Raw genomic sequence first — 27,136 nt, forward strand, 5'->3', positions numbered from 1 at the left:
AAGAAAGGTAGAGAGGTGGCGAGGTTTAGGCAGGGAGTTCCAGAGCTTTGGGCCGAGGCAACAGAAGGCACAGCCACCAATGGTTGAACGATTATAATCAGGGATACTCGAGAGGACCGAATTAGAGAAACGCAGATATCTCGGAGGGTTGTGGGGCTGAAGATTACAGAGATAGGGAGGGGTGAGGCCATGGAAGGATTTGAAAATAAGGAGGAGAATTTAGAAATTGAGGCATTGCTTAACCGGAAGCCAATGTAGGTCAGCGAGCACAGGGGTGATGGGTGAGTGGGACTTGGTGCAAGTTAAGACATGGGCAGCCGGGTTTTGGATCACCTCTAGTTTACATAGGGTAGAATGTGTGAGGCCAGCCAGGAGTGCGTTGGTATAGTCAAGTCTAGAGGTAACAAAGACATGATTGAGGGTTTCAGCAGCGGATGAGCTTAGGCAAGGACGGAGACAGGCCATGTTACGGAGGTGGAAATAGGCAGTCTTAGTTATGCTTCGGATGTGGTTAAAAGCTCATTTCAGGGTCAAATATGACCAAATTTGAAAACATGTCTGGTTCAGCTTCAGACAGAAGTTGGGGAGAGGGATGGAATCAGTGGCTGGAGAACAGAGTTTGAAGCGGAGACCGAAAACAATGGCTTCGGCCTTCCCAATTTTCAATTGGAGAAAGTTTCTACTCATCCAGAACTAGATGTCGGACACGCAGTCTGACAATTTAGAGACCGTGGAGGGGTCGGGAGAAGTGATCGTGAGGTAGAGCTGGGTGTCATCAGCATACATGTGGAAACTGACGCTGTTTTCAGATGATGTCGCCAAGGGGTAACATATAGATGAGAAATAGGAGGAGGACAAGGATAGATCCTTGTGGGGACCCCAGAGGTAACGATGCGGGGCTGGGAGGAGAAGCCATTGCAGATGATTCTCTGGCTACGATTAGATAGATAAGAATGGAACCAGGCAAGTGCAGTCCCACCCAGCTGGATGAAGGTGAAGAGGTGTTGGAGAAGGATAGAGTGGTCAACTGTGTCAAAGGCTGCAGACATGTCAAGAAGGACATGGAGGGATAGTTTGCCTTTGCCACAGTCACAAAGGATGTCATTTGTAATTTTGATGAGAGCCGTTTCGGTACTGTGGCAGGCGGGAAAACCGGATTGGAGGGATTCAAACATGGAATTGCGGGAAAGATGGGAACGGATTTGGGAGGCAACACGTTTAAGGACTGGGGAGGACTTTGGAGATCTACATTCGTAGATCGAAAGTAATTCAAATGAAATTGAAAATAAAATGAAGAGTAACAAATAGTGATACTTAAAAATGACAAGTACAAAAAGGCCTAGAGAACTTTCTGACTTGGTTGGCTGCAAAAGAATGAGTCTGAACTAAAAGAACAAAGTTTTCAACTATAAGAACTAGAGTTACAATTAGAATTGGAGTGATGCAAAAAGCTATAATTTCAAAGCCAAAAAGATAACAGCGCTAGTAAGATGAGAAAAAAAAATTGCCAGAATGAAGCCGTCGAGGAGCATGAACTGGCAGAGAAATGCATATTGAGAGTGCAGCAGGCGAGGGCTTAAATTAACTCCAATTTTTAAAGAAGAAAAAGATGATACGATGCGAGACATTTTAAACCCCAAGAATGGGTGGGCTGGGGGCTGACGTGGAACTAAAATAATTGGTATTTTGATTGCAACTACAACCCAGCTCCAATTTCCTGTTTTAATAGAGGTGCGTTTGGATGCCAGCGAGGAACCTACTCACCGAAGTCGGAGCTTTAATTAGTGCAGATAGGTGGGTAGTGATTTGGTGCAATTAATAACCATAGGAGATGTTTATGAGGTGTTTTTGAAATGGAAGCGAGATTGAGCCACAGTTCAGTTGGTATTTAAGCCCAATCTGAATAAAAGCTCACTTATTCCAGCTGATGTCTCCGTTTTTTCTGGCAAACATTTGGCAGAGAGTACATGCATGAATACAGCTTTTTCTCAACTTTGAAGGCTTTCAAACTGATAAGATCAGGATGGGGTAGGTGATGTATATGTTTGACAGCACATCAGCAGTGGAAAACCATCTGCAGCAGTGATGATGTGCTTTCATGAGATCAGCATGTGCGCAGGAGGGAGGCGCGCAGGAGGGAGGCGTGCAGGAGGGTGGTGAGCGCAGGAGGGAGGTCTACAAAAGATAAGTGCATGGATGTGCCTCTCTGGCTGGATTCCCACAGGTACAGGGTGCCATCAACAGCACATGTGGCAATCCAAGCACTGCCACAGAAACCAGGAGTTTTTATAAATTGCAAGGGATATCAGTCCAGCAATGCACAGCTGGTGTGTAACCTCAAAGGGTTGTGAATATTTGGAATTCTCTACTCCAGAGGGCTGTGGATGCTCAGTCGTTAAGTATATTCAAGACAGAGATCAATAGATTTTTGGATACCAGAGGAATCAAGAGATATAGGGATCAGACGGGAAAGTGGAATTGATGTACATAGGATTACATAGGATATACAGCACAGAAACAGGCCATTCAGTCCAATCAGTTAATGCAGGCATTTATGCTCTAGTCAAGCCTCCTGCAGTCTTTCCTCATCTAAATCTCTCTGTGTAATCCTCTATCCCCTTCTCCATTAAATGCTAGTCTAGCCTCCCCTTAAATGCATCTGTATTATTCGCTTCCATCACCCACTGTGGTAGCAAGTTCCACATTCTCACCATTTTTTGGGCAAGGAAGTTTCTTCTGAATTCCCTACTGGATTTCTTGGTGACTTATATTGATGGCCTCTAGTTAAGCTCTTCCCCACAAGTGGAAACAATCTCTCTGTATTCACTCTATCTAAACATTTCATAATTTTAAAGATCTTGATTAGATAAACCCTCAGCCTACTTTTTTCAAGAGAAAAAAGACCCAGCCTGTTCATCCTTTCCGATATGTATACACCTCGCATTTCTGGTATCATCCTTGTAAATCTTCCCTGCACCATCTCCAGAACCTCGATATCCTTTTTATAATATGGCCAGGGGACACAGTCTAAGGATAAGGGGTAAGCCATTTAGGACCGAGATGAGGAGAAACTTCTTCACTCAGAGTTGTTAACCTGTGGAATTCTCTACCGCCAGACTGCACGCAGTACTCTGTGGTCTAAGGTTCAATACAGGTTAAGCATAACATCTCTACTTTTCAATTCCATACCTCTAGAAATAAACCCTAGTGCCCCACCTAGATTCTTGCCCTCCAAGTAATGTGACCTCCCAATTCTTCTTTCCAAAATGTAATACCTCATGTTAGCTAGTATGAATACATCATGTCAGCTCCCAGAGAACCTAACATAGACCTACATGAACCTTTCTTTTGAACCGAAGATCATAAGATATGGGAGCAGGAGTAGTCATTCAGCCCTTCGAGCCTGCTCCGCCATTCAATAAGATCATGGCTAATCTTCTACTTCGGACGATGAGATTAGTAATGAGATAATTATCCTTAACTTATTTAGTTAGCCACAGATAGATCGCATTTTTCCTGGAATTCTTAATTTCTCAATGGAGTGTAAATTCATTGAGAATTATGGAATATTTCTTAAATGTCTGCCACTGCTTATCTACCATCATACCTTTTAATCTAATTTCCCAATCTACCTTGGCCAACTCACCCTCATACCTATGTATTTGGCTTTATTTAAGTTCAAGACTATGGTTTTGGATTTTAGTATTTCACTCTCTATCTGTTCACTCTTCCCCAGAGGATCCTTTACTGGGAGATTACTAATTAATCCTGTCTCACTCCACAATAGGAGATCTAAAATAGCCTGTTCCCTGGTTGGTTCCTTGAGGTATTGTTATAGGAAACTGTCTCAAATGCATTCTCTGAACTCATCTTACAGACTACCTTCACCAATCCGATTTCCCCAGTCTGCATGAAGATTAAAGTCCCCCATTATTATTGTATTACCTCCATAACAAGCTCCTATTATTTATTGATTTAATACTCTGTGCAATGGTATAGCTACTGTTTGGGGTCCGTAAACTACTCCCATCAGTGATTTTTGCCTCTTGTTATTTCTTATCTCCACCCATATTGATTCTACTTTGTGATCTTCTGAGCCAAGATCCTTTCTCATTACTGTCCTTATCTCATCATTTATTACCAGGGCTACCCACGTCCTTTTCCATTCTGCCTGTCTTTTTGAAACGTCAAGTACCCTAGAATGTTTAGTTTGTAAACTTGGTCACCTTGCAACCACATCTCTGTAACGGCTATTAGATCAAAGCCATTTATCTCTATTTGTGCCATTAATTCATCTACCTTGTTACAAATGCTTTGTGCATTCAAATAAAGAGCGTTCGATTTAAATTTTTACCCATTATTCCCTGCTTTCATGTTATCTGCTGCTGTACTACTACCATTAAACTCTCTGTCCCTTCCTTTCATACTCTGCTTGTTTTTACCCAAATCACGGCATTGCACCATTTCCTTGACTTTGCCCCTTAGATTTCTGAATTTCCGCTCACCTGACTGCTCACCCCTTTTTTAGTTTAAAGCTCTATACACATAAGAACATAAGAAATAGGAGCAGGAGTAAGTCATTTGGCCCCTCGAGCCTGCTCCGCCATTTAATAAGATCATGGCTGATCTGATCATGGATTCAGCTCCACTTCCCTGACCGCACCCCATAACCCTTTATTCCCTTATCGCTCAAAAATTTGTCTATCTCCATCTTAAATATATTCAATGATCCAGCCTCCACAGCTCTCTGGGGCAGAGAATTCCACAGATTTACAACCCTCGGAGAGAAGAAATTCCTCAGTTTTAAATGGAGACCATGCCCCCTAGTTTTAGTTTCTTCTATGAGTGGAAATATCCTCACTGCATCCACCTTGTCGAGCCCCCTCATTATCTAAAATGTTTCAATAAGATCACCTCTCTATTTTCTGAACCCCAATGAGTATAGGCCCTACCTATCTTCATAAGTCAACCCCCTCATCTCCGGAATCAACCTGGTGAACCGTCTCTGAACAACCTGCAATGCAAGTACATATGGAGACCAAAACTGTACGCAATACTCTAGGTGTGGTCACCGGTACCCTGTATAGTTGTAGCAGGACTTCTCTGCTTTTATACTCTATCCCCCTTGCAATAAAGGCCAACATTTCATTTGCCTTCCTGATTGCTTGCTGTACCTGCATACTAACTTTTTGTCTTTCATGCACAAGGTCACCAGGTCCTTCCGTACTGAAGCACTTTGCAATTTTTCTCCATTTAAAAAATAATTTTATTTTCCATTCTTTCTGCCAAAGTGGATGACCTCACATTTTCCCACATTATACTCCATCTGCCAACTTTTTGCTCACTCACTTAGCCTGTCTACATCCCTTTGCAAATTGTTTGTGTCCTCCTCACAATTTGCTTTCCCACCCATCTTTGTATCATCAGCAAACGTGGCTACATTACACTCGGTCCCTTCATCCAAGTCATTAATGTAGATTGTAAATAGTTGAGGCCCCAGCACCGATCCCTGCGGCACCCCATTAGTTACTGTTTGCCAACCGGAAAATGACCCATTTATCTCAACTCTCTGTTTTCTATTAGTTAGCCAATCCTATATCCATACAAATGTATTACTAATATATATTTCTATGTTTCTATTACCATCAACCCCGTGAACTTTTATCTTGCGCAATAACCTTTTATATGGCACCTTATCGAATGCTTTCTGGAAATCCAAATACACCACATCCACTGGATCCCCCGTATCCACCTGCTCATTACATCCTCAAAGAACTCCAAATTTGTCAAACATGATTTCCCCTTTCATAAAACCATGCTGACTCTGCTTGATTGAACTATGATTTTCCAAATGTCCTGCTACTACTTCCTTAATAATGGACTCCAGCATTTTCCCACGACAGATGCTAGGATAACTGGTCTATCGTTTCCTGCTTTCTGTCTTCCTCCTTTTTTAAATAGGGGCGTTTTCCAATCCGCTGGGACCTCCCCAGAATCCAAGAAATTTTGATAAATTACAACCAATGCATCACTGCAGCCGCTTCTTTTAAGACCCGAGGATGCAAGCCATCAGGTCCGGGGGACTTGTCCACCTTTAGTCCCATTATTTTTCCGAATACTACTTCTTTAGTGATAGTGATTGTTTTAAGTTCGTCCCTCCCTATAGCCTCTTGATTATGCACTATTGGGATGTTTTTAGTGTCTTCTACCGTGAAGATTGACATAGCCGTAGTTATTCAATTTGCCAATACACTGGCCCCAGCCCGGTTTAAATGGAGCCTGGCCCAATGGAACAGTTTCCTCTTTCCCCAGTACTGCTGCCAGTGCCCATGAATCAACATCCCTTCCTCCCACACCACCACACATTTAACTCTCTGATATCTATGCCAATTTGCACATGGCTCAGGTTATGATCTTCTGCATTTTAAGTTGTACCCTAGCTCCTCAAACGCTCCCTGTAGAACCTTATTCCTAGTTCTACCTATGTCATTGGTTCCTAGTGGACCACAACATCTGGAACCTCAGCCTCCCACTCGAAATTCTTTACCAGGCATTGTGAAGCCAAGATCCTGTTTAAGGTGGCAAGCATCTCCTGGAAGGTCGTAGTCATGGCCTGCATGGACACATTTGAGCGCCTTTCTTGAGGCTCCATGGAGGTTGCCACTCTCTCCATGGCAGACATTCTCGCAATTCCCTGCTCTACCACTACCCTCGTGATCAAGTTGAACTCCTCCATAATTTCCACTATTGTGGAGTGTGTGCATGGTATGTCTGTCAGTACCTGGCTAAACTGCTGATGCACCTCTAGCAATCTCCTCCTGAAAAGTAGCTCCTGAGGTTCAGCCTCTGTGTCTAACTGAGCAGAGCTTGAAAAGGATTGCACCACCCAACGTGAACTTTTCACAGCTATCCCTGCCACCGGTGTCTGCTCGTGCTCACATGTGAGGTGTGAATCACCAGTGAAAACCAAACTAACTGTCCAAGTGGAGCATTTGCACTGGTGCATGGCTAGATCAGGCGTACAATCAGAAGGAATGAAGTCCTGAGAAAGTGTCCTTATGGACGACCTGCAACACTTGCTGTATGTGTGAAGGCTCTGGAAGGTAAAAGAATGGTTTATGATGTATCATGCCAAAGTCACAATCTTGATAATCACCATACTGCATCTTCTCATAGTTCAATCATTGATGAAATAAAGTCAGCAAAAGTGTGTCAGTGATATTTGTAATTCTGCCACCAGCTATCCGAGAGTTCCCCATCTCTTCATCTCTGACTGAGAGGGACGCAAATGCACCACTTATCTTCAGGGCCTCCTCCATTGCATCTGCAGTTATTTTTAGCTGGCCACCTCTCCCTCTTGAGTTGTCTTCTCCTATAAAGGGCAAATAACAGTCCTGTGAGTGAATAAGGTCAGATATATGCTCACTGGATGCAGTATATTTGGGGAGGGTGACTATGAGACAGGTGCATCACATTGCATAAGGATTGGGGTGAATGTCAATGGTGGATGAATAAATGGGATGGTGATGAAGTGCATACAAAAGGAAAGCTAGGTACTGCTGAAAGAGGAGTGATGTGATGGAGAATGCTTAGCAGGCCATAGTGAAAGGGGGCAGGGTCTGAAAACACAGGATGCAGTTGAATCAGAAAAATGTACTAATTTTTCTGACCTGATTAGGTCATTCAATCGCTTCCTACATTGCATCCAAGACCTAGGCACAATGAACCTGCTGCTCACCTCCTCAGTTACCTTCAACCATGCCTATGTGATGAGAGCCATAGGTTTCATCCTTCCAGCTATGGGCGAAAATGTGTCTCCTGCTCCTAACTGCATCCATCAGTAATTCAAATGTTGCACAGTGAATCTGCGTGCTGCCTATGCTCTATGTGCTATATCCATCATGAACACATCCAATTTCCATCTGTTCCTTGTCCCTTTAAATACAGCTGAGGTCGCAACATGGCCATTGCGCAGCTTGGAGATTCAAATTTAGTTACGATCGCAGATTCCAAACCCCTGCCCCCAACCCTATCTCGCAAATGACCATCAGATTAATATTGCAGCTTATATCTTTATTTACATTTTTGAATTATTAGCAAGCAACCAGAAGGGTATATGGGCAAGTCAAATATTGTTTAGTGGTAAAGCACCTTCAGCTTTTACTTGTGTTGACCCAGCAGACACTATGATGTTGTAAAACACACTATTCTTAGCATATAGGAAAAAGTAAAGTATTTTGGTTACTCTTAGCCTTCCTTTTACTACTGTGCAAAATCAGAGGGGCAATTTTCCTGTCTCTATCACCTTATTTGCCCCTAAAATCAGGATGCAAGCTGGGTTAATATCGTTGAAGGTCTCACCTGTTCCAGCTTTTAGGCAGACCTCAATCCTGGCTGCCGGAGCTCCTGTCGGAAAGAGACAGGAGCCTCATGAAACATTTAAAAAACAGTTGCAGTCAGAATCTTATCCCAGCATACCTTGATATAAATGTTGCACATTTTTGTCATCTAACTCCAAAGCATACATATTATGTGATTTTAAAGATATATACAGTTACTGTTCTGTAGTGACTCAAGAGTATGGTTACTGTAAACTCACTCAGGTGCAAGCTGATCCATCTTTATTCTAGTCGGAGAGTGCCTGTGTGACAAAGACACCCAGCTTGTATACAGGTGACCAAGCATACATGTCACATGTGTACAGCCCGATGACCTCCGACCGCGGTGCCCTCTGGTGTCTGGTGACCCCCAAGCATTAATACATAACAACATCCCCCTTTTAAAATCTTAACAACAGTCTTTTTTTACAAATTAATACGGTCTGGGGCTTTCCTCTCACGAGTTGATCATCTCAGTTCAACTTTGGCTCTGGGCGAGCATTCTGAGTCCGTTGAGACTGAGGGCTGAGTAGCCGATCTGATGGGAGTGGTCATGACCTCATCAGAGACTGAAGGTTCAGAGTCAGTAATGTCAGCAGAGTCCTCTGATGAGTGAACAATGGTTGGTTGGTCACTGACTGCATCTTCCTCACTCGGTTCCAGTTCATCCGTGTGCCACAGTTTAACCTGGTCAAGGTGTTTCCTGCATGTTTGCCCATTCTTAAGCACAACAATAAACACTCTGTTACCCTCCTTGGCTGTAACAGTGCCGGCGATCCACTTTGGATCTTGACCGTAGTTCAGTACATAAACCGGATCATTGATCGAGATGTCACGTGATACGGCAACACGATCATGACACCATTGCTGACTTTGACGTCTGTTTTCAATACGATCATTCAAATGAGGATGAACAAGAGAAAAACTGCTCTTGAGATTTCTCTTCATCAGTAGTTCAGCAGGAGGAACCCCAGTAAGCGTATGAGGTCTTGATCTGTAACTGAGCAATATACATGACAACCGTCTCTGCAGTGAGCCCGGAGTTACACGTTTCATACTTTGCTTGATCGTTTGAACGGCACGCTCTGCTTGATCTTTAGAAGCAGGCTTGAATGAAGCTGATCTCACATGTCTGATGCCATCGAGTTTCATGAACTCCTGGAACTCAAGACTTGTGAAGCAAGGTCCGTTGTCGCTCACAACAATGTCAGGCAAACCATGAGTAGCAAACATGGTACGAAGGGTCTCAATGGTAGCTGTAGACGTGCTAGATGACATAACACACTCTATCCACTTAGAATATGCATCTACAATGACAAAAAACATCTTTCCTAGGAATGGGCCCGCAAAATCAATGTGGATCCTCGACCATGGTTTGGATGGCCACGACCAAAGACTCAGCAGAGATTCTGCTGGTACTTTACTTAGCTGCATGCAAGTATTACACTGATGCACGCATGATTCCAGATCAGAGTCAATTCCAGGCCACCATACATGAGACCTAGCAATGGACTTCATCATGACAATACCAGGATGAATGCTATGAAGTTCACGTACACATTTTTCTCGACCTTTCTTAGGCATGAGTACATGATTACCCCACAGTGAACAATCTGACTGAACGAACAGCTCATCCTTGCGACGGTTGTAAGGTTTGGTCTCCTCACGCATCTCCATAGGTATGGCAAACCAATCACCACTGAGTACACACCGTTTCACAACCGATAAAATAGGGTCATGGCTGGTCCCGATCCTAACTTGTTGAGCAGTGACAGGGGTTCCTTCACTCTCAAAAGCATCCATTACTAACAGTAGATCTGCAGGTTGAGGTGTCTCCATCTCAGTTGTGGGTAAAAGCAGACGACTCAGTGCATCGGCACAATTCTCAGTACCAGGTCAATGACGGATGACGTAATCATAGGATCATAGGCAGACAATGTCAGCGCCCACCTTTGAATGCGGGACGATGCATTGGTATTAATACCTTTGTTTTCCACAAACAATGAAATGAGTGGCTTGTGATCCGTTTCTAGTTCAAAACGAAGCCCAAACAGGTACTGGTGCATTTTTTTTAACCCCATACACACAGGCCAAAGCTTCTTTCTCTAACATACTGTAAGCTCTTTCCGCTTTAGAGAGACTTCTCGAAGCATACGCAACATGCCAGATTCATTTGCTTGTTGGAGTACGCAGCCAACCCCATATGATGAAGCATCATAGGCCAATACAAGACGCTTACACGGATCATAATGAACAAGCAAGTTGTTTGAACATAGCAGATTTTTGGCTTTCTCAAAGGCTCTATCTTGAGACGTACCCCAGACCCGGTTGTCACCTTTTCTTAGTAACATATGCAGTGGCTCTAGTAAAGTGCTCAATCTGGGTAAGAAATTACCAAAGTAGTTGAGTAGCCCAAAGAACGAATGCAGCTCCATCACATTCTGAGGCCTGGGTGCATTTTTGATGGCTTCGGTTTTCGAATCAGTGGGCCTGATGCCATCAGCAGCAATTTTCCTCCCGAGGAATTCAACTTCAGTTGCCATGAATACGCATTTCAGCCTGAGTCCCACTTTGGCCAGACGCTGTAGGACATCTTCAAGATTGTTCAGATGTTCAGCGGTGTCGTGACCTGTGACCAGAATGTCATCTTGAAACACGACAGTTCTAGAAACGGACTTCACTAAAGTCTCCATATTCCTCTGAAATATGGCTGCAGCCGAACAAATCCCAAAAGGACACCTGTTGTCGACGAACAGTCCTTTATGGATGCTGATGCAAGTGAGTTTCTTCGAAGTGTCGACAAGCTCCTGAGTCATATAGGCCGACGTCAGATCCAGTTTCGTGAATGACTTTCCACCAGCTAGCATGGCAAACAGGTCATCAGCCCTCAGTAACGGATACTGATCCTGTTTCGAAAATCGGTTAATCATAACCTTTTATTCTCCACAAATCCTGACAATACCATCACTCTTCAACACAGAAACAATGGGACAATGGGACTCGACCAGTGATATGATCCCTTCACGCTGGAGTCTGTCAAGCTCAATTTCAACCTTCTCCCTCATCGTACGGAACAGATTGAGCTTTGTGATAGACAGGCCTTGCATTGGAATCCAGGTGAATCTGCACCTTGGCTCCCGTAAAATTACCAATGCCCGGTTCAAACAAAGAAGGAAACTTTTTCAATACTTGAGCACACAAAGTATCATCCACCAAGGACAACATCTTGACATCATTCCAGTTCAGCTTGATTTTCTCGAGTCAATTCCTGCAGAACAGCGTTAGACCATTACCTGGGACGATCCATAATGGTAGCTCGTGAACCACTCTGTCATATGACACCTCAATTGCTGCACTTCCTTAGTGTAAGTACGCAATCTGGCATTGACTGGACTCAGCTTCAGTTTCGCAGCCTTCGTGTCCCACAGCTTGTCGAATGTCCTTTGGCTCATTATCGACTAGCTCGCACTCGTGTCCAGCTCCATTGATACAGGCACGCCATTCAGCTTCACATTAATGACTATCGGCTGGCTCTTGCTCAGAAATGAATACAGTCCATTCACTTCCTCCTCGGGTTGCATATCCGGACCATCACTGAACTGGTCCTCATCAACCACGTGGTGAGCCGTACCATGCTTGCTCCATTGTGGACACATCCTGTGAAGATGTCCCACTTTCAACCATCCATTGCATGAGTATTGTCTAAACTGATACTGATGAGGCTGATGATTGCCCCCATAATGCCAACAACGTGAAATCTGGTTCAAACCCGTTGGCGGGCTCTGAGCAGCGGCAGGTTTCGTGTAAGCAGCTCTGCCTGAAAACTACGTCATCCTGTTTAGAGTACTTGCCGTGGAACTCCGGCTCGTCGATGATATCTGCCTCAAATTATCATCTGTCGTCATGCATGCCTGGGCAGTCGCGATGGCCTTTTTCAAATCCAACATCTCTGCAGCCAACAGCTTCCTGAGGATCGCATCATGGCTGATGCGCATCACAAAGACATCACGCAGCATGTCTTCCAGCATGTTCCCGAACTTACACGGCTCAGCAAGACGTTGCAGGTCGGCGACAAATCCCGACACGACCTGGCCCGAGCACGAACATGCGTGTAGAAACGGTAGCGTGATATGATGGTCCTCTCTTGTAGCTTCAGATGGTTACCCACCAAAGTACATAATTCCTCGTACTCTTTTGTACATCCCTGTCTGGAGTAAAAATAAAACGGGGAAGGTGGCTCAACCGTGGCTAACAAGGGAAATTTAGTATAGTGTTAAAACCAAGGAAGAGGCATATAAATTGGCTAGAAAAAGCAACAAACCTGAGGACTGGGGGAAATTTATAATTCAATAGAGGAAGACAAAGGGTTTAATTAAGAGGGGGAAAATAGAGTACGAGAGAAAACTTGCAGGGAACATAAAAACTGACTGCAAAAGCTTTTATAAGTATGTGAAGAGAAAAAGATTAATGAAGACAAATGTAGGTCCTTTGCAGTCGGATTCAGGTGAATTTATAATGGGGAACAAAGAAATGGCAGACCAACTGAACAAATATTTCAGTTCTGTCTTCACGAAGGAAGACACAAATAACCTTCCGAATGTACTAGGGGATAGTGGGTCTAGTGAGAAGGAGGAACTGAAGGATATCCTTATTAGGCGGGAAATTGTGTTAGGGAAACTGATGGGATTGAAGGCCGATAAATTTCCGGGGCCTGATAGTCTGCATCCCAGAGTACTTAAGGAAGTGGCCCTAGAAATAGTGGATGCATTGGTGATCATTTTCCAACAGTCTATCGACTCTGGATCAGTAACTATGTCCCCTTGTTCTGGACTTCCCCAACATCGGGAACATTCTTCCCGTATCTAACCTGTCCAGTCCCGTCAGAATCTTATACGTTTCTATGAGATCCCCTCTCATCCTTCTAATCTCTAGTGAATAAAGGCCCAGTTGATCCAGTCACTCCTAAAACGTCAGTCTAGCCATCCCTGGAATCAGTCTGGTGAACCTTCGCTACACTCCCTCAATAGCAACAACGTCCTTCCTCAGATTAGGAGACCAAAACTGAACACAATATTCCAGGTGAGGCCTCACCAAGACCCTGTACAACTGCAGTAAGACCTCCCTGCTCCTATACTCAAATCCGCTAGCTATGAAGGCCAACATAACATTTGCCTTCTTCACCGCCTGCTGTACCTGCATGCCAACTTTCAATGACTGATGAACCATGACACCCAGGTCTCGTTGCACCTCCCCTTTTCCTAATCTGCCGCCATTCAGATAATATTCTGCCTTCGTGTTTTTGCCCCCAAAATGGATAACCTCACATTTATTCACATTATACTGCATCTGCCATGCATTTGCCCACTCACCTAACCTGTCCAAGTCACCCTGCAGCCTCTTAGCATCCTCCTCAAGAGCTCACACCGCTACCCAGTTTAGTGTCATCTGCAAACTTGGAGATATTACACTCAATTCCTTCATCTAAGTCGTTAACGTATATTGTAAAGAGCTGGGAGCCCAGCACTGAGCTCTGTGGCACTCCACTGGTCACTGCCTGCCATTCTGAAAAGGACCCATTTATCCCGACTCTCTGCTTCCTATCTGCCAACCAGTTCTCTATCCACGTCAGTACATTACCCCCCAATACTATGTGCTTTGATTTTGCACACCAATCTCTTATGCGGGACCTTGTCAAAAGCCTTTTGAAAGTCCAAATACACCACATCCACTGGTTCTCCGTTGTCCACTCTGCTAGTTACATCCTCAAAAAATTCCAGAAGATTCGTCAAGCATGATTTCCCTTTCATAAATCCATGCTGACTTGGACTGATCCTGTCACTGCTTTCCAAATGCGCTGCTATTTCATCCTTAATGATTGATTTCAACATTTTCCCCACTACTGATGTCAGGCTAACCGGTCTATAATTACCCGTTTTCTCTCTCCCTCCTTTTTTAAAAAGTGGTGTTACATTAGCTAGGACGACCTCGAGCAGACTGCGCCACCTCATCATGGACGGCAGCACCCAGTGCCCAATCCTCGCCCTCCACAAATCTCTCCAGGATTCCAACCATGCCCATTGTGCATGCGAAGGTTCTTAAATTACCTTGTCACCAATTGTAATGACTCAAGAGTCTGGTTACTGTAAACTCACTCAGATGCAACCTGATCCATCTTTATTCCAGCCCGAGAGTACCTGCATGACAAAGACACCAAGCTTATCAGTGGTTCTAACAGTGTGCTGAGACCCGGTAAGAAGTTACCAAAGTAGTTCAAGAGTCCAAGAAACGACCGCAGCTCCATCACGTTCTGTGACCTCAATGCGTTCTTGATTGCCTCAGTCTTCGAATCGGTGGGCCTGATGCCATCCGCCACGATCCTCCTTCCCAGGAACTCCAATTCTGGTGCCAGGAAAACACACTTTGAGCGTTTTAACCTGAGCCCCACACGGTTGAATCGACTAAGAACCTCCTCCAGGTTCTGCAGACGCTCGACTGTGTCCCGACCTGCAACCACGATGTCGTCCTGGAAGACCACCGTACGCGGGACTGACTTCAGTAAGCTTTCCATGTTTCTCTAGAATATCGCCGCCGCTGATCGAATTCCAAACGGACATCTGTTATAAATGAAGAGACCTTTGTGCATGTTGATGCACGTGAGGTCCTTCGATGATTCCTCCAGCTCCTGCGTCATGTAGCTCGAGGTCAAATCCAGCTTCGTGAACGTCTTTCCTCCTGCCAGTGTTGCAAAGAGGTCATCAGCCTTTGGTAGTGGGTACTGATCCTGCAGGAAGAAATGATTAATAGTTACTTTGTAATCGCCACAGATTCTGACGGTGCCATCTCCCTTGAGGACTGGGACGATCGGGCTGGCCCACTCATTGAATTCGATCGGTGAGATGATGCACTTTCATTGCAGCCAGACTAGCTGGATCTCTAGCCTCTCTCTCATCATCATCTCGCCTTGGTGGATCTGCACTTTTGCTTCTTTGGAATTTCCCAATGCCTGGTTCGAACAGTGAAGGGAACTTGTTCAAGACCTGGACACACGAAGTGTCGTCAGCGGGCGATAGCGCTCAGATGTCGTCCCAGTTCCAGCGTGTCTTTCCCAGCCAGCTCCTGCCGAGCAGCTTAGGACCATCGCCCGGTACCACCCAGAGTGGTAGCTTGTGCACTGCTCCAGTGTAGGAGACCTTTACAGTAGCACTGCCGATTACGGGAGTCAGTTCCTTTGTAAAAGTTCTTAGTTTTGTGTGGATTGGAGTTAAGACTGGCCTTGAGGCCTTGCTGCACCACAGTTTCTCGAAAGTCTTTTTGCTCATGATGGACTGGCTCACGCCCGTGTCCAGCTCCATTGACACTGGGAGTCCATTTAGTTCAATATTCAGCATTATCGGGAGACAATTCGTGGTGAATGTGTGCACCCTATGTACCTCTGCCTCCTCGGTCTGAGGCTCTGGTTCATCGTGATCCACCGTGGATCTGTTCTCCTCTGCAACATGGTGATTTGCAGGATTAACAGGATGTGTAGCTCACCTGCACATACGTTGGAGGTGTCCCATTGTTCCACAGCCCTTGCAAATGTACCCTTTGAAGTGGCATGAATGAAATCACCCCCGCAGCGCCAACAAGGTGTTAATGGCCTTGCATTCATCACCCTTGATGGTGGGCTCTGAGACATCTGCGGACGTGCAGCTGCAGGCATGTGTGACCTGCCCTGTACGTTGCAATTTGAAAACATCATCACTTTGTTCACAGTACTTGTAGCAGCACTTGTGAGCTGAGAGATTTGCTTCGTATTGTCACTGGTGGCAATGAACGCCGGAGCTATCGCTATGGCCTTACTCAAGTTGGGGTCTCTACAGTCAAAAGTTTGCGAAGTATTGTTTCGTGGCCAATGCCAAGCACGAAAAAGTCTGTGAGCATGTGCTCCAAATGTCCTTCAAATTCGCAATGTCCTGTAAGGCATCTTATCTCGGCGACAAAACTCGCCACTTCCTGGCCTTCAGACCTTTTGTAGGTGTAGAACAGGTACCTCGCCATCAGAACGCTTTCCTTCGGGTTCAAATGCTCCCAGACCAGTGTGCACAAATCATCGTATGATTTCTCCATGGGTTTCGCTGGAACAAGCAGATTTATCATGAGGCCATACGTTGGTGCCCTGCAGACGGTAAGGAGAATCACCCTTCGTTTGGCAGCATTCGCTTCTCCATCCAGTTCGTTGGCTACGAAGTATTGGTCGAGTCGCTCCACAAAGGTTTCCCAATCATCTCCCTCTGAGAATTTCTCCAGGATGCCCACTGTTCTCTGCATCGTTGGGTTCGCTATCTGTATCTCGTCGACAGTTGTTATGTATGAAGAAAGAGTCAGACTGAATACTGTGAGCTCAAAGTAAACTGTGACCTTAGTCTTTTATTGCAGGTCTCCAGAGTGCCTCTCCAACCTGTGAGGCCTCCTTAAATACCTGTGCTCCCAAGGGATTATGAGATTACTTGGAACTCCAGCGGATGAGCCCTCTGGTGGCTGTACAGAGTATATACAAGTTTACATATATAACAATGGGAATGTTGTAAGCAATAGAGATCTGGGGTTTCATTCATTCAAATCAGAGTCTGATGAGCCGGTCCTGCTCCTAAGGTGATCCCGCAATCCCAGGTGGCAAGGATTGAGCCCTCATGATGGCCAAGTTGTGGCGCATGCAGCAGATTATCATGACGTGGGGTACTGGCTCTGGCGAGTAATGGAGGGCTCCTTTTGAACTGTCAAGGCAGCGGAACCATTGCTTCAGTAGGCTGATGGTCTGCTCGAGGATGTTCCTGGTGGCAGCATGGTTTCTTATATGAGTCCGAGTGTTGGGATTGTGGAGGGGTGTCATGAGCCAGGTGGAGAGCCGATAGCCCTTTTCTCTGAGCAGCCTCACTCAAGCTTGACGTGATGGGTGAAAGAGTGCTGGCACACCGGTCTGGCACAGAATGAAGGCATCACAGCTGCTGCCAGGATAGCGGGCATTGACATTGGGGATTCGCTGTGTGTGATCACACACCAACTGCACATTAAGTGAGTGGTAGCCTTTGCTGTTACAGAAATATCAGGATTGTTATGCAGTGCCCGCAAAGACACGAGTGCAGTCAATGGCGCCCTGCACCAAGGGAAATGCCTGCAATCCTGGCAAAGCCACATGTATACTCGTCTGGTGATAGGGAAGCCAATGTGGTCTCTTCTCCTGGTGCAGAGAGCCTCAGTGACGTCCCAGATGCAGTGACCGACAGCAAACTGTAAGATGTTAGCTATGTCTCCTGCTGCAGACTGGAAGGATGCGCTGGCGAAGATAGTGAAATCCACGGTGACCTTGACAGCCACTGGGAGAGCTGTGGTTGCCCTGGTCTCATACTGCAGGTCTGGTTGCAAGAGGTGGCAGAGTTCTGTGACCAGCTCCTTGGTGAAGTGAAGCCTCCTAATATACTGCTCCTCGCTTAATTGAAGGTAGGAGAAGTGCTGACGGAAGACCCTCGGAGAGCAAGGCCCCCTGTTGAGAGCACTGATGGCCCTCCTCTTCCCTCTGCACATATGTTCTTGTCTTTGTCACTGCCTTCGCTCCTCCGCCGTAGATCCTGGAGGGACAGGTTGACTGCCAGTAAAGCCTGCATGACTTTTAGCAAGTGTTATAGTTTGAAGCATTTCAAAATTAATGAGGGAGCTTTGTCCTTGCCAGAACACCCCCTGATACTAAATAGCCTTGAAATTACTTCAGAAAACTCTTGCAAGAGCAGGAACTAACACACAGCCACTCAAACTTCAAAATCCTGTCAGGTGCGACTGATCGGTGAAGATCCTTTTAAATAGTGTTGCTGGAGCCAGCTTCGTGCTGCTGCACACCACTTCAACCTGTTGTTCTCCAGACGGCAAATTCAATGGCTAAAATGAAGTTGGGAGATCAGGCGTTAAATGAGCGTTGCACACTCACTGACGTCATGATCTCCGTGGTGATTGAGTTTACTGGCAGTGCTTCTGGCAAGACAGATATGGCGTGCGGTGCAGGAACTGCCATCAGCTGGCAACAGAGCTCTGAACACCATTTTAGCATCATCTTGTGGCGCCAAACATACGAATTTCTCCCCCATATAGTGTTTTACTTTAAAGAGGGTTTCCTAACACTATTACTCCTAAAAGGTGCATCCTTAGAGGCCTGAGCAGCGATGATAAAAGGCTGCTATTCCTCATGTGAGAACCCTTGGGATGCTTGCGGCCAGTGACTTTTGGGTGCTTGAGCATGTGAGGCCCCAGCCGCAGACTGCTGTAACTTGACTGCTACCGGGGCAGTCTATCACAGCTCACTTGCTGGCACTATGGTGGGTATTGGTTGTGGTGGGCAAATGTGCACATGTCCCAAGTTAGAGCAGCACACACTGCTCCCATCACGTCTTGGGACTGTGGCACATCACATCTGCTGATCTGTAAGAGAGCAGATTGCTGAAGGAAACCGACCACTTCAAAGCCCATATCGATTCCATCCATTAATCTTTCCATTGTGGAGCCCAGAGTCTGAATGCCAGTGGTTTAAACTTCCACCAAAGCTGCAAAGTATGCTCGGATGGATTCCTGCAGTGAAGTCCAGCTGCAGCATCCTTGCTTACTGCAGTATCCAGGGTAGATTGCACAGTGGTGATGTCATACAAAATAGCACCAGAGGCTGGATGCAGACTACACAATCTCAGCCACAGTGGTATAACTTCTTGTCATGGTTCCAATACAGCTTTTTATGTGAGACCATCAGTTTTCTTATGTTTGGGCTCTTGAAGTTTTTATCTTTCTCTTCCTTAGTAGAGCTGGGAGAGGGCCTCGCCCACTGGCAAGGTCTCTCCTGGGCAGTCCCTGCCCATTCGTGCTGGGTGTTACATCACATGCAGACCCTTTCAGCTGACTATCTAGTCCATGCAGAGAGCCAATATCTGAGTTGCTATCTGGACGGGGTGGAATGCCGAAAGTGAATCTGCAGAAGGATTATCCTCCTCCAAGGTCTGTTCGGAATCTGTGATGAGAAGGCCCTAAAATTAAGAGTTAGAATGAGAGGAGATGATGTCCGTGATCAGGTGACAGTCTTGAGAATGCACATTGAAGTTGCTAAGCTTGCTGCATCTCTGCTGAGTTGACAGCAGGGATACAAGTATTATGTAGGTACCCTGCTAGGGTATATCACCAGCCTGTCCTTCACTGATGCTCTTAACTGTGCCTGAGCCAGTAATTTCCGGAGCTTCTTGTCTGCCTGCATGAGCACAATGATTTTGGAGACTCCTCCACCCTGCAGAACCATCGAAAAATGCAACACAGAAGGAGATCATTCAGGAGTCCTTTGGCTCTTTTGAAGAGCAATTCAGTTAGTCTCATTCACCAGCTTTTTCTGCATTACCCGGCAATGTTTTTCTCCAAGTATTTATCCAATTGCCTTTTGTAAGCTACTATAGGTACAACATCTGGAATCCGGCTGTCCGAAAACCGGAATTGTCCGAAAACCGGACATTTTTGAAACAGCCAAGATGCCGACATCGGGCAGCGAGGGATGAGGAAACCAGTAAAAAACCCAGCGCCAGGGGACCGCGGGCGGCGAGAATCGGCAGACGGCGAGGAGTGGCGGGCGGCAAGGATCGGTGGGCGACGAGGAATGGTGGATTGGCAGGCACCAAGGAGCGCCATCAGCGAGGTCCGAAATCCAGAAAAATCCTAAAACCGGCACAGTCTCGGTCCCGAAGTTGCCAGTTTTTAGACGTATTGATTTTCTTGCCCGAAATCCGGTAAAAGCCGAAACCTGGCATGGTCTCGGTGCCGAGGTTGTCAGATTTAAGACGTTGTACCTGTACTGAATTTGTTTCAACCACCCTGACAATGCATTCAAAATCCGAACCACTTATTGCGTTAAAAAGTTTTTCCTCATGTTACTTCTGATTTTCTTTTGCAAATCACCTTAAATCTGTACCCTCTCGTTTTCGGCCCTTCAGCCATTGGAAACAGTTTATCTTTATTTATTCTATCTAAACCCTTCATGATTTCTCAACACATCTATTAGCTCTCCTCTTAGCCTTCTCTTCTAAAGAGAACACCTCCACTTTCTCCAGCCTATCTACGTAATTGTAATCCCTCATCCTTGGAACCATTCTAGTAAATCTCTTCTGTATCCTCCATAAAGCCTTCACGTCCTTCTTGAACTGTGGTGCCCAGAATTGGACCCAATACTCCAGCTGCGGTCGAACGAGTGTTTTATATAGATTTAACATAACTTCTTGGCTTTTGTGCTCTATGCCTCTATTTATAAAGCCCAGGAGCTCATATGCTTTATTAATTGCTTTGTTAACCCGTCCTGCCACCTTCAAAGTTTTGTACACAAACACCCCCAGGTCTCTTTTTTAACTTGAATCCACTTAAAAATTGCATCATTTAGCTTGTAATATCTCTCTTCATTCTTCCTACCAAAATGTATCAACTCACTTTTCTGTGTTGAATTTCATCTGCCATGTGTCAGCCCATTCCACCAGCCTGCCTATGCCCTCTTGAAGTCTATCACTATCTTCCTTACTATTTACTGCACTTCCAAGTTTCATGTAATCTGCAAATTTCAAAAGTGTACATAGCACCCCCTAAGTCCAAGTCGTTAATATACATCAAATACAGCAGTGGTCCTCGTATTGAACCTTGGGGAACACCACGGTATACCTTCCTCCAGTCTGAAAAACGGCCATTCACCACAATGTGCTGTTTTCTATCTCTTAGCAAATGTTACATCCATCAGCAAAGTGCTGCTGCCCCTTTTATCACATGGGCTTCAACTTTTCTAACAAACCTAATGGGCCCAAGTTTCCACATGATTTGCGCCTGATTTTTAGGAGCAACTGGTGGAGAACGGACTATCTTAGAAATCGCAATTCTCCACATTTTTTTTTCTGCAGTTCTAGTGATGTAGAACAGTTCTACTTTGGAACAGAATTTTTTCTTCAAAAGGGGGTGTGTCCGGCCACTGACGCCTGATTTCAAAGTTTCCACAGTGAAAACGTACTCCAAACTAAAGTAGAATGGAGCAAGTGAAGATTTTTGTAGAACTGAAAAAACCTGTTCTACACATTAAAAAATCAGGCGCAGGTTACAAATTAGGCGCCCAGAACGAGGTGGGGGGGGGGAAGGGAAGTCATTAAATTCTACAATCAATCCTTATTTATACTTCTACAAATATTATACAAATAAATCCAACCTGAATAAACATTTATAAGCAAAGAAAAGATTAAATAAACCATCTTCCTACCTGTGTGAAAGTGCTGCAGCCATCGTTCATGCCCATGTGGGGTGGGGAAGGAAACCGCCGTTTGTTGCCGTGGAGGGGAGGAGGGGAAGGAGACAGCGGTTTGTTGCCGCTGCGGAGGGGAGGGAGGGGGAGGAAACCGCCGTTTGTTGCCGTGGAGGGGAGGGAAGGGAAGGAGACAGCGGTTTGTTGCCGCCGCAGAGGGGAGGGAGGGGAAGGAGACAGCGGTTTGTTGCCGCCACGGAGGGGAGGGAGGGGAAGGAGACAGCGGTTTGTTGCCGTGGAGGGGAAAGAGGGGGAGGAAACCGCCGTTTGTTGCCGTGGAGGGGAGGGAGGGGAAGGAGACAGCGGTTTGTTGCCGCCGCGGAGGGGAGGGAGGGGAAGGAGACAGCGGTTTGTTGCCGTGGAGGGGAGGGAGGGGGAGGAAACCGCCGTTTGTTGCCGTGGAGGGGAGGGAGGGGAAGGAGACAGTGAGAAGGGTAGCCTCAGTGCTGATGTGCTGATGGCAATGTGCTTTTATTAAAAAATTTTCAAAAATTAAACAGCTACAAAGAACTACAAAAATGGCCGAGTGTCAATGTTTCCTTCACACTGCGCGTGCGCGAACGCTCCAACGCGCACACGCAGCGTTGCCGGCAGGAAAAAAACTCATTTAAATAGTACCCGCCCCCTCCCACTTACAAAATCGGCGCGAGTGTAGGCTCCGCCCCCCCCTGGGTGCCGCGCCAAACAGACAAGGAGCTGCAAAGCGCTCGAGAATAGCGCGTTTTTTTTCTGGCGCCGTTTTAGGCGCGAAAAACGGGCGCCCAGCTCGGAGGGGCGCCCGTTTTTTATCCTGTGGAAACTTAGGCCCAATATGTGGTACTTTATAAAATGACTTTTGAAAGTCCCTATGCACAACATCAACTGCACTGCCCTCACCCACCCTTTCTGTTACCTCATCAAAAAACTCAATCAGCTTTGTCAAATATGATTTGACTTCAACAAATCTGTGCTGGCTCTCCTTTATTAGTCCTTGCTTGTCCAAGTGGCTATTAATTTTCCCATGGATTACTGTTTCGAACAGCTTCCCCACCACTGACGTTAAACTGATTGGCCTGTAATTGCCAGGTTTATCCTTCTCTCCTTTTTTGAACAAGAGTTGCAACATTTGCTATCCTCCAGTCCTCTGGCATCACCCTGTATGTAAGCAGGATGGAAAGATTGTGGCAGCACCTCCACAATTTCTACCCTTAATTCCCTCAGCAACCGAGGATTCATTCCATCTGAATTGGCTGACTTATCCACTTTAAGTGCTGTCAGCCTGTCAAGTACCTTCTCTTTATCTATTTTTTAATCTCATCCAGTATCTCGACAGCCACTTAATTTACCTTAACTTCGGCAAATTCCTCTTCCTTGGTAAACACCGATGCAAAGTACTCACTTAGTACCTCAGCCTCCACATATAGATCTCCATTTTGGTCCATAATCAGACCCACCATTTCTCTGACAAACCTTTTACTGTTAATATGCCTATAGAAGACCTTTGGATTCCCTTTTATGTTAGCTGCCAATCTTATTCTCATACTGTCTCTCTGCCTTTCTTATTTCCTTTTTCACTTCCCCTCTATACTTTATAATGTTCAGCTTGATACTCCATTGTATTATCAAGCTAACATCAGCCTTACATCCCCTTTAACTGCTTCATCCTACACCAACTCTTTGGTTTGGCAGGAAACATACTGATCAAGAAAGGTGTCCTGAACACACTTCAGAAATTCCTCCCCACCTCTGCCCTGAACACAATCACTGCCCCCATTTCAATATTGGGTAGTTAAAGTATCCCATTGGGCCCAAGTTTCCACGTGATTTGCGCCTGATTTTTAGGAGCAACTGGTGGAGAACGGACTATCTTAGAAATCGCAATTCTCCACATTTTTTTTTCTGCAGTTCTAGTCAGGTAGAACAGTTCTACTTTGGAACAGAATTTTTTCTTCAAAAGGGGGCGTGTCTGGCCACTGACGCCTGATTTGAAAGTTTCCACAGTGAAAACGTACTCCAAACTAAAGTAGAATGGAGCAAGTGAAGATTTTTGTAGAACTGAAAAAACCTGTTCTACACATTTAAAAAATCAGGCGCAGGTTACAAATTAGGCGTCCAGAACGAGGTGGGGGGGAGGGGAACTCATTAAATTCTACAATAAATCCTTATTTATACTTCTACAAATATTATACAAATAAATCCAACCTGAATAAACATTTATAAGCAAAGAAAAATTTAAATAAGCCATCTTCCTACCTGTGTGAAAGTGCTTCAGGCAGAGAATTCTGCAGGCGTTCGTTCCCGCGGGGGGGGGAAGAAGGGAACAGCCGCTTCGTTCCTGTGGAGGGGAGGGGGCGGGGGAAGGGAACAGCCGCTTCGTTCCCGCGGAGGGGAGAGGGGGGGGAATTAAACAGCCGCTTCGTTCCCGTGGAGGGGAGGGGGGGGAAGGGAACAGCCGTTTCATTCCCGCGGGGGAGGGGGGAAGGAGACAGTGAGAAGGCTGCAAGTGCTAATGTGCTTTTATTAAAAAAATGTTCAAAAATTAAACAGCTACAAAGAACTACAAAAATGGCCAAGTGCCAATGTTTCCTTCACACTGAGCATGCGCGAACGCTCCAATGCGCATGCGCAGCATTGCCGGCAGGAAAAAAAACTAATTTAAACAGTACCCGCCCCCTCCCACTTACAAAATCGGCGCGAGTGTAGGCTCCGCGCCAAGCAGACAAGGAGCTGCAGAACACTCCAGAATTGCGAGGTTTTTTTTAGGCACCGTTTTAGGCGCGAAAAACGGGCGCCCAGCTCGGAGGGGCGCCCGTTTTTTTATCCTGTGGAAACTTGGGCCCATTATTACTACTCTATGGTACATCTAAATTTCCCTGCAAATCAGCTCCTCTATCTTCTTCCCACTATTTGCTGGCCTATAAAATGCACCAATTGATAGAATAGCTCCTCTGCTGTTTCTTAACTCCAACCAAATAGATTCTATCTAGGACCCCGCAACGACATTTTCTCGTTCTAACACTAATATTTTCTTTAATCAAAACTGCTACCCCCTTCCTTTTTGTCCTTCCCCATCTTGAATGATGCTAAACCTCCATTGAACCTTGGTTAGACCACACTGTATACAGTTCTGGTCACCATATTATAAATAGGATGTAGCATTGGAGATGGTGCAGAGAAGATTTACGAGGATGATATCAGAAATGCAAGTGTCTACAAATCAGGAAAGATGAACAGGCTGGGTCTCTTTTCCCTTGAAAAAAGGCTGAGGGGTGACCTATTAGAGGTCTTTAAAATTGCGAAAGGTTTTGATAGAGTGGATACAGGGAGAATGTTTCCTTGTGGGAAAGAGCACAACTAGAGGCCATCAATATAAAATCGTCACCAAGAAATCAATTAGGGAATTCAGAAGAAACTTCTTTACACAAAGAGTGGCGAGAATGTGGAATTCGCTACCACAGGGAGTGGTTGAAGCGAATAGTATCGATGCATTTAAGGGGAGATTAGACAAGCATATGAGGGAGAAGGGAATAGAGGGTTATGCTTACAGATTTAGATGAGGAAAGACAGGAAAAGGCTCGAGTGGAGCATGAATGTTGGCATGGACTGGTTAGGCTAAGTGGCCTGTTTCTGTGCCGTTTATCCTGTGTAATATTTCCTGAATACCTTGTCCCAGGAATATTAAGCATCCAATCCTCCCCGCTTTTGAGCCAGGTCTCAGTTATCAATCATACATCATATTTGACCCTGCAGCTCAACAATCTTATTAACCACACTTTAGCATTTACACACATGCACTCCAAACCTAACTTCCACCTTTGTATTTCCTATGACCCTGCATAATTTTGTAACTCTGTCTCTCCCAGTCATCTGTGCAACATGTTTCTACCTTTTAATACTACGTCTTGGCACCCAACCCCCTCCCGAAATACATTAAACCCTGCCACACAGCGCTAATTAAGCTGCCAAGGAGAATATTGGTCCCAGCTCTGTTCAGGTGCATCCTGTTCATCTTGAACAAGTTCCTCCCTTACCACAGAATTTATCTCAATGTTCTAGGAATCTGAAGCCTTCACTCCTGTACCATGGCTCGAGCTACACATTAACTTGCCTTATCCTCCTATTTCTATTCTCACTAGCTCGTGGTACAGGGAGCAATCTAGAGGTTATTACCTTTAAAATCTTGCTTTTTATCTTCCTCCCGAGCTCCTTAACTGACTGCAAGACCTCAACCTTCTTCCTCCCTATGTAGTTAATTGCAACATGGACATTGACTTCTCGCTCTTCCACATCTCCCCACACAATATTCTGCACTCTCCGTGATACTCCTTACCCTGGCACCAAGGATGCAACATACCATAGGGGTCTCACATCGACGGTAGCAGAACTGCCTGTCTGTCCCCATATCGAATAAACATAGAAACATGGAAAATAGGTGCAGGAGTAGGCCATTCGGCCCTTCGAGCCTGCACCGCCATTCAATAAGATCATGGCTGATCATTCCTTCAGTACCCCTTTCCTCCTTTCTCTCCATACCCCTTGATCCCCTTAACCGTAAGGGCCATATCTAACTTCCTCTTGAATATATCCAATGAACTGGCGTCAACAACTCTCTGTGGCAGGGAATTCCACAGGTCAACAACTCTTTGAGTGAAGAAGTTTCACCTCATCTCAGTCCTAAATGGCCTAACTCTTATACTAAGACTATGTCCCCTGTTCTGGACTTCCCCAACATCGAGAACATTCTTCCCGCATCTAACCTGTCCAGTCCCGTCAGAATCTTATATGTTTCTATGAGATCCCCTCTCATCCTTCTAAACGCTAGTGAATGAAGACCCAGTTAATCCAGCCTCTCCTCATATGACAGCCCAGCCATCCCTGGAATCAGTCTGGTGAACCTTCGCTGCACTCCCTCAATAGCAAGAACATCCTTCCTCAGACTAGGAGACCAAAACTGAACACAATATTCCAGGTGAGGCCTCACTAAGGCCCTGTACAACTGCAGTAAGACCTCCCTGCTCCTATATTCAAATCTCCTAGCTATGAAGGCCAACATACCATTTGCCTTCTTTACCGCCTGCTGTACCTGCGTGCCCACTTTCAATGACTGATGAACCATGACACCAGGGTGTCATTGCACCTTCCCATTTTTTAGTCTGCCGCTATTCAGATAATATTCTGCTTTCGTGTTTTTGCCCCCAAAATGGATAACCTCACATTTATCCACATTATACTGCATCTGCCATGTATTTGCCCACTCACCTAACCTGTCCAAGTCACCCTGCAGCCTCTTAGCGTCCTCCTCACAGCTCACACCGCCACCCAGTTTAGTGTCATCCGCAAACTTGGAGATATTACACTCTATTCCTTCATCCAAATCGTTAATGTATATTGTAAAGAGCTGGGGTCCCAGCACTGAGCCCTGCGGCACCCCACTAGTAATTGCCTGCCATTC

The 27,136-nt window shown here is 45.6% G+C and overlaps 1 protein-coding gene across 9 annotated transcripts in view; it reads right to left on the minus strand.

Moving 5' to 3' along the window:
• Positions 1–27,136, minus strand: part of LOC139279957 (low choriolytic enzyme-like) — a 630,591-nt gene that overhangs the window by 599,325 nt on the left and 4,130 nt on the right. The window contains exon 2 of one of the 9 annotated variants that reach the window (XM_070899314.1): positions 8,362–8,406. The exons of 6 other annotated variants lie outside the window; for them this stretch is intronic. The gene's annotated coding sequence lies outside the window, so the exon portion shown is untranslated. Of the gene's footprint in view, positions 1–6,781; positions 6,814–8,361; positions 8,407–27,136 lie in introns of those variants that run through there. 2 more of the 9 variants (XM_070899313.1, XM_070899316.1) reach the window with 2 other exon arrangements.

Source organism: Pristiophorus japonicus, chromosome 14 (assembly GCF_044704955.1).
Source record: "Pristiophorus japonicus isolate sPriJap1 chromosome 14, sPriJap1.hap1, whole genome shotgun sequence".
Taxonomy (NCBI): domain Eukaryota; kingdom Metazoa; phylum Chordata; class Chondrichthyes; family Pristiophoridae; genus Pristiophorus; species Pristiophorus japonicus.